Genomic DNA, 8,127 nt, shown 5'->3' on the forward strand with positions numbered 1-8,127 from the left:
GACACTCAACTGTATGCTTTAAAACAGTAAAAATAATAAATTATATATATTTGTATTTTACCACAATTAAAAAAACAAAACAAAACACCTCAACAAGAAGAAAATGAAGGGGCAAACAGAGTAGGGGAAGATATCTGCAATACCCAAAACTACAAAAGCCTCATAGCCAGAATATACACAAATACACAAATTGACAAAAGAGACAGCCCAGTTTTTTTAAATGGGCAAAAAACTTGAACAGGCACCTCACAAAGAATATATAATCAGGAAATACAAAGTGCTCAGTATCATTATTCATTAGGGAAATGCAAATGAAAATTTCAGTAAGACACCACTGTATACATGCCAAAATAGTTTAATCCTTTTAAAATGACAATATCAAGTGTTGTTAAAGAAACAGAGTAACTACAATTCTCCTTCACTATAAGTGTAATGAAAATTGATACATTCACTTTGGAAAAGTGTTTGGCATCATCTAAAATAGCTGAACATACACATACCCTATCATCCAGCAAATCCACTCCTCAAAATAGCCCCAAACCAGAAACAACCCAAATGTCCATCAGCAGCAGCATGAAGAAATACATTGTGATATATTCTAGAACGGAATATTATGGAGCATTAAGAATAAATTACAGCGGTTAACTGACACCACCACACTGCCATGGTTACCTAATGCCAGCGCCTCTAGCTCACTGAGCTCCAGACAAAAAAGAGGGTAAGGTCTCTACACCAGGGCTTGTACAAAGCAGTCTGCCTATAAATCTACTGGTGATAAAACACCAAGGAAGCAACTAGCTACAAAAGCCAGTCATAAGAGTGCACCCTCTACTGGAGGGGTGAAGAAACCTCATCGTAACTGGCCTGGTACTGTGGCACTCCACAAAATAAGACATTATCAGAAGTCCACTGAACTTCTGCTCTGCAAACATCCTTTCCAGCATCTGGTGCAAGAAATTGCTCAGGACTTCAAAACAGATCTGTGCTTCCAAAGCACAGCTACTGGTGCTTTATAGGAGACAAGTGAGGCCTTCTGGTGGGCCTTTTTGAAGACACCAACCTGTGTGCTACCCATGCCAAACATGTAACAATTATGCCAAAAGCCACGCAGCTAGCATGCCACATACGTGGAGAACATGCTTAAGAATCCACTACGATGGAAAACATTTCATTCTTTAAAAAAAAAAAAAAGTCTCTTCTTCCAGTTATTGGTAGTTCTGAATGTTAGATATTTCTTTCCCATGGAGTCAAAAGGTACCAAAGTATATGATTCCAAGTGGAAAAATAGGGGACAGAAATCAGGTATTGGCAGTTTTTCCATTTTCATTTTCCGTGAATTTTTAATATAAACGCGGGGACATAAAGCATTAATGCAAGTCAAAATGTTTCAGTTAACACGTTTCAGCAGTTCAACTTTATAACAATTATAAATAAACCTCTATATTTTTCTAGAAAAAAAGAGAATAAACCAAAGCTACATGAATAAGATTCACAAACATAATATTGGCCAAAAGAACCCAGATAAAAGAGCAAATTTCATAGGAGTCCATTTCTATAAAGTCCAAAAACAGGCCAAAATAGCCTATGGAGATAAAAACATAAGTAAAAACAGAAAGTTACCTGGAAGAGGGCACAGAGGCATGGCTAGGGCACAGGCAAGATTCTAGCTCTTAATATGGGAGGTGATTACGTGGGTGGGTTCATGAATTCACCAATCTATATCCATATATTTGTGTACTTTCTGTTTGAATGTTACACCTCAATTAAAAATTGTTTTTAAGTGGCTGGATAAACAAACTGTGGCATAGACATACAATGGAATCCTACTCACCAATGAAAAAGGAATGAACTATTGGTACCTGTAACAACTTGCATGAATCTAAAGGGCATTATGGTGAGTGAAGCAAGACAGTCTCAAAAGTTACCTAGTATATGATTCCATTTGCATGACAGGCTCTGAAAACAAACAAACCCAACAAACTACAGAATGGAGGACAGATCAGTGGGTGCCATGGGGTTAGTTTTAGTTTTGGTTGGCAAACTGGTCCCTGGACACAGGGGACAAGGAGAGGCTAAAGAGGCAGACACTCTAGATTGGCAGGTGGCATGTTTAGTAAGTGAGGGATCCCTTAGGAGGCTTGTTCTGGGTGGCCCCAAGCCAAGTAGATCCCTACACTAGCCACTAAAACCTTAAAAGTTTATACAGAGGCCTTAACTATAAGATTCAGTGACAGATTTGGTCCACATAGTCTATGTTTTTCAAAATGGCTTTTACTGTGGGAATGGTGGGTGGAACTCACATTTCAAGGACAGAGGAAGAGGTAAGGGGTCTCCAGTTGCCCAGATCTAGTTCTCAGGTCAACTAGTGGTCACGTCCTCTACCTGTTAGGACGGGTCAGGATGGGACACAAGAGTATTTTCGGATTATGGAATAGTTCTCTGACTGTGGTGATGGCTACACAAATTTATATGTATTAACATTCATGAAACTGTGCACCCCTCCCAAAAAAGTCAGCTTTATTGTATAATAATTTTGTCAATGAAAAGTAAAGTACAGGCTTTGCAGTCAGACTTCCTTGGGTTTGAATAACAGACTAGGTGTTTATCTTGAGACAGATAACTTAATCTTCCTACTTCCCAATTTCCCCATAAGAATAATGGAGGTCATGGTGACCACCACCCTCCATAGGGTTTTATGAATATAAAAATATGCTAAAACATACAAGCATTTAGAACAGGTGGTACATAAATATTAGTGATCATTATTAGTATACATATACATCATGTGAAATTTTTGTTATAAAGTGTGTAATTTTTAAAAAGCATTACTTTTTGACAACCCAAATGTTCATTAGCTGATGAGTGGATAAACAAATGTGGTATACCCACACGACAAAATATTCTTCAGAAATCCAAAGGAAATACTGACCCATGCTATAACATTATGCTTGGTGAAGAAGCCAGACACAGAAGGTCACATATTGTACAGTTCCAACTATATGAAATGTCCAGAATAGATAAGGGATTTCCTTTTTGGGAGTGAAGGGAATGCTCTGGAACTGAAAATGGTAAGTGTTGCATAACTCCATAACATACTAAAAACCACTGAATTGTATACTTTGAAAGGATGCTCAATAAAGCTGTTATTTAAAAAATACTAATATTTAAATATGAGCTCACTGCTCAGTCAACTCTGTCTACTTGCTAGTCACCTTATATTAATGGTCTGTAGAACCCTTACATATATTTTGCTTATTTCGCTTCTTAGTAAATTATATCTGTGCCTTCTTCTGTAATAAATCAGGTTACAAATGACCAAAGAGATTAAAAAAAAAAAGATCATCTTGACTTTAAAAGATTTATTTTAAGTGCCCATGAATGTGAAATGATGTTTTAAATAACTGAAAACAGTTTTAAATAATATTAACCAAAAAGAGGTGTAATAAAACCATTTAATGGTTGTTAATCTGAATAAATAGGTTTTAAATCATAAAGTGGCACTTAATTGACCTGCAATAACTGGCTTGTTAAATCTAAATTAAATCATTATCTGAGGCACTTAAAAAAAGTAGAGTTCTTGAAGACTTGCAGAAAAAAATAAGTATGAAAAATAGCAATGATAGTTGTATACTAAACTAATTGTTGAAGAAGCCTCTATGACTTTTTTTTTTTAATGTTTACTTATTTTTGAGGGAGGGAGGGAGGGGGAGAGAGAGAGAAAGAGAGAGAGAGAGAGAGAGAGAGGGAACACGAGAACAAGTGAGGGAGGGGCAGAGAGAGAGGAAGACACAGAATCTGACTAAAGCAGGCTCCAGGCTCCAAGCTGTCAGACAGAGCCCAACGCAGGGCTCAGGAACTGTGAGATCATGACCTGAGCTGAAGTTGGTCACTTAACTGACTGAGCCACCCAGGCTCCCCAGAAGCCCCTGTGTCTTTATTTTTTTTTTTTTTTTTTTAAATTTTTTTTTTCAACGTTTTTTATTTATTTTTGGGACAGAGAGAGACAGAGCATGAACGGGGGAGGGGCAGAGAGAGAGGGAGACACAGAATCGGAAACAGGCTCCGAGCCATCAGCCCAGAGCCTGACGCGGGGCTCGAACTCACGGACCGCGAGATCGTGACCTGGCTGAAGTCGGACGCTTAACCGACTGCGCCACCCAGGCGCCCCTTTTTTTTTTTTTTTTAATTTTTTTTTTTCAACGTTTTTTATTTATTTTTGGGACAGAGAGAGACAGAGCATGAACGGGGGAGGGGCAGAGAGAGAGGGAGACACAGAATCGGAAACAGGCGCCCCTGTGTCTTTAAAAAGGATTCCTGGGACCTGGAAGTTAAGGGCTCACTGCCCCCAACCACTTCAGACACCAATCACTAGCCCAGATTGTTACCTGTACTTCCTACCCACTGGCTATAAATCAGAAGTTCAACTAATTTGCTAGAGCAGCTCACAGAACTCAGAGAAACATTTTACTTACTTGATTACCAGTTTATTATGAAAGGATATAACTCAGAAACAGCCAGGTAGAAGAGATGCATATGGTAAGGGACGGGGAGAGGTCTAGGAGCTTCCATGCCCTCTCAAAGGGCACCATTCTCCACGAATATCCACATGTTCACCAACCCAGAAGTTCTCTGAGCCCTGTCCTTCTGAGTCTTTATGGAGGCTTAATGACATAGTCAAGATTGATGAAACCATTGCCATTGGCAACTGATTCAACCTCCTGGCCCTTTCTTCTCCCACGCCCAGAGGTGGGGGTGAGACTCCGGAGGGTTGGTACTTAAACTTAGGACCCGCCAATCACTAGGTTGGTTCTCCCAGCAACCAGCCCTCATCCTTAGGCAGGGTCCCAAGTCACTTATTAACATAACAAAAGACACCATAATGGCGTTCCTCTTAGCAAATTGCAAGGGTTTTTAGGAGCTCAGTGCTGACAACTGGGACCAAGACCAAATAAATATTTGCTGTTATGAATCACAATATCACCCCATTACATTATTCACATGTCCAGTGTGGCTTAATAAAAGCTTACTAAACAGTGGCTATGTCCAGGTATTGTGCTAGATTCTGGGAACACAGTGGTAAAACAAGAAAAGAAGGAGTCTACCCTTTTGGGCCTAAGCAGTCTAGCTATTAGCACTGTCCAACAGGAAGTGAATGTGAGCCACATCTGTAATTATACATTTTCTACTGGCCATGTTAAAGAAGTAAAAAAAAAAAAAATCCCATAGATGGGATTCATTTTAATAATGTATTTCATTTACCCCAATACATCCCAAATATAATTACAACATGTCACAATACATAGAAGTATAAATGAGGTATCATATTCTTTATTCATACTACCTTCGAAACCCGGTGTGCAATTTACATTCAAGGCACGTCTTAATCGAGACTACCTGCATCTCATGTGTTCGACTGCCACATGTGACTAGTGGCTACAATACTGGACAGGTCTAGCTGTATCACCGTTTCATTTTTGTTTTATTTTTCTTTTCTCAGTCTATCTTCTCTAATGTTCTCAGTACGTCATTTGGACTTTGGCTTTATGGCTAGAATATGGAAAACAGAGCCTACACATGAAAAAGTACATACCACCATACAAATTTTATAATAAAATATATAAGCATTGTCACATGATATACTCATTAAAATGCCCAGTATTCAGCTGTGACATTTTTGTTACCAGGCACACCTACACATTGAATGCTCACGAGCCCCATAAGTGTTGTGAGTTACCAGATGGGAAGAATCCCTAAAGCTGGCAGGGGCTGAGAAGACTTCTTGAAGGACTTATGCATTCATTCATTCATTCATTCATTCATTCAACAAATACTTAATTGAGCAGCTACTATGATGGATTTGAAGTGGGCCTAGACACATCAATAAGAATAGAACAATAAAAATAATATCACTGGATTGGTTGTCCATGTTGAGCCAACCACTGCACAGTCTTTTTACCACTTTAATGCTCACCAAAAACCACGGGGACTATTACAGTATTTCCTTAAATTGACTCACATCTTTTTAGTAAAATTCTAACTTAAAAATTCTAGCATATGACATAAAAAAAAAACACAAAACACTATTCCTTGCCATTCTTAGAAGATAACTGCAAAAAGATAAAGCGAATGTAACTGATGCTAGTAAATTCTCTATAGGTAGGGTTGCCCACTGGAGACTCTCAGGCTATGCCCTGCTTTCTTTTCCTGTTCAAAGGTAGACTAGCCAATGTTAGAGAGGTGTCAGAAACATATTAGTACTGTGCTAATATTTTCTTGCCTCTATAATCAGTAGGCAAGTCATTTGAAAGGAGAATAACTACGTGATTTAATTGTATGCAATGTTCAGTGATACCTAAAGTTATCCTGTGCATAACCAGTGGTGCACATACCATAGTTTGTTCAAAGAATGTAAATGGCTTCCAGAAGGAGATCAAGCAGGGGGCCTATTTTTATGAGTGAACAAAACACCACACTTGCCTCTAAACCAGACTCTCAAAGACATCATGACCTTCAAGGCACATCCTATTTCCAAAGCAAGCACACTCTCTTCTTTTCCTCTGCAGTTGAGGGGACTCCAATGTTCACACTTTAGAATATCCATAAACTATATTCCTACTGTGAAGTCTGACTAGAATTTGTATTTAACAGAAGCAGTATGGTACAATGGTTTAAAGCCCAGGCTTTGGAGTCAGACAAACCCAGATTAGCATCATGTTCTGCCTGTAGCTCTATGATGGCAGTCAAGTGACTCGACTTTGCTAAACCCATGCCCCTTACATGTAAAATGGGAATTATAGCCCTTGCTTGTAGAATGATTGTGAGGATTAATAAGACAACATACATAAAGTACTTTGCACAATACTAACATTTAAAAAGCACTGAGCCTGGGTGGCTCAGTCGGTTCAACGTCAGACTTCGGCTCAGGTCATGATCTCACAGGTTCATGGGTTCAAGCCCTGCGTTGGGCTCTGTGCTGATAGCTCAGAGCCCGGAGCCTGCTTCGGATTCTGTGTCTCCCTCTGTTCCTCCCCCACTTGTGCTCTCTCTTTGTGTCTCAAAAATAAATAAACATTAAAAAAAAAGCCACTCCACAATTCTGGCGCCTGGGTGGCTCAGTGGGTTAAGCATCCAACTCTTGACTTCAGCTTGATCTCATGGTTTGTGAGTTCAAGCCCCACATCAGGCTTTGTGCTGACAGTGCAGAGCTGTTTGGGATTTTGTATCTCTCTCTCTCTCTCTCTCTGCTCCTCTCCTGCTTCCTCTCTCTCTCTCTCTCTCAAAATAAATAAAATAAACTTTAAAAAAAACACTCCGTAAGTATTTCTTTTTGTTGTTGTAGTTGCTGTTGTTATTCTAACGGAAATCCTCCTGTATCAAGAGATCAACCAGGGAAGCAAAACCATTAGGAGATGATAGATAAATTTTCTCATATTTTTAAAACGTGTGTATATATAACATATATTTTAAATGTACATAATAATACATATTTTATATGTGTACATGCTATATGTAAATATATGTAAAACAAAAGGGATCTGTTGCAAGGAATTAGCTTCATGCAATTGTGAGGGCTGATTAAGCAGTTGCTGGAAGGCTATTGTCTTCACATCTGATGCTGGAGCTTGAAGTCCTCAGAAAGGCAGTCAGAAAGAGAAGGATCTAAGAACGTGGGAAACCCATGAAGATTCCCGTTGCCTCTGGTATTAGCAATGTGAGTATCCTGAGGAAGCCGGAAGCCTTTAGTCATAGAGCTGGACACACACATCTGAATACACATCTGGACACAAACACCTGGACACACAGGGTTCCGTGTTGGTCATGAAGCCTGCTTTGGATTCTCGCTCCCTCCCTCCTTCTCTCCCTCTGCCCCTCCCCCGCTCGCTTGTATGAGCACGCGCTATCTCTCAAATAAATAAAAACACTAAAAAACAAAAAATAACTTAGCTGCCAACATTTAAAAATCGTAAGATTCCACCTAATCTCCAGTTCTGGAATTTTTTCTCCATTGCGAGTTCTAGCCCCACGAGGCCTCCACCCTTGGCGCTGGAGCTGAGTCGTAGTTGAGACTCCGGACAGAGCACAGGTGCTCCTGGCCCCCACGGTGGCCAAAACTGGCTGCCTGACCCT

General features: G+C 39.6%; 1 pseudogene; it reads left to right on the forward strand.

The window, feature by feature from the left end:
* The first annotated feature begins 722 nt into the window (after positions 1–722).
* LOC131489716 (histone H3.3C-like) lies at positions 723–1,144 on the forward strand (annotated as a pseudogene).
* Positions 1,145–8,127: the final 6,983 nt, after the last annotated feature.

Source organism: Neofelis nebulosa, chromosome 11 (genome assembly GCF_028018385.1).
Source record: "Neofelis nebulosa isolate mNeoNeb1 chromosome 11, mNeoNeb1.pri, whole genome shotgun sequence".
NCBI classification, from domain to species: Eukaryota; Metazoa; Chordata; class Mammalia; order Carnivora; family Felidae; genus Neofelis; species Neofelis nebulosa.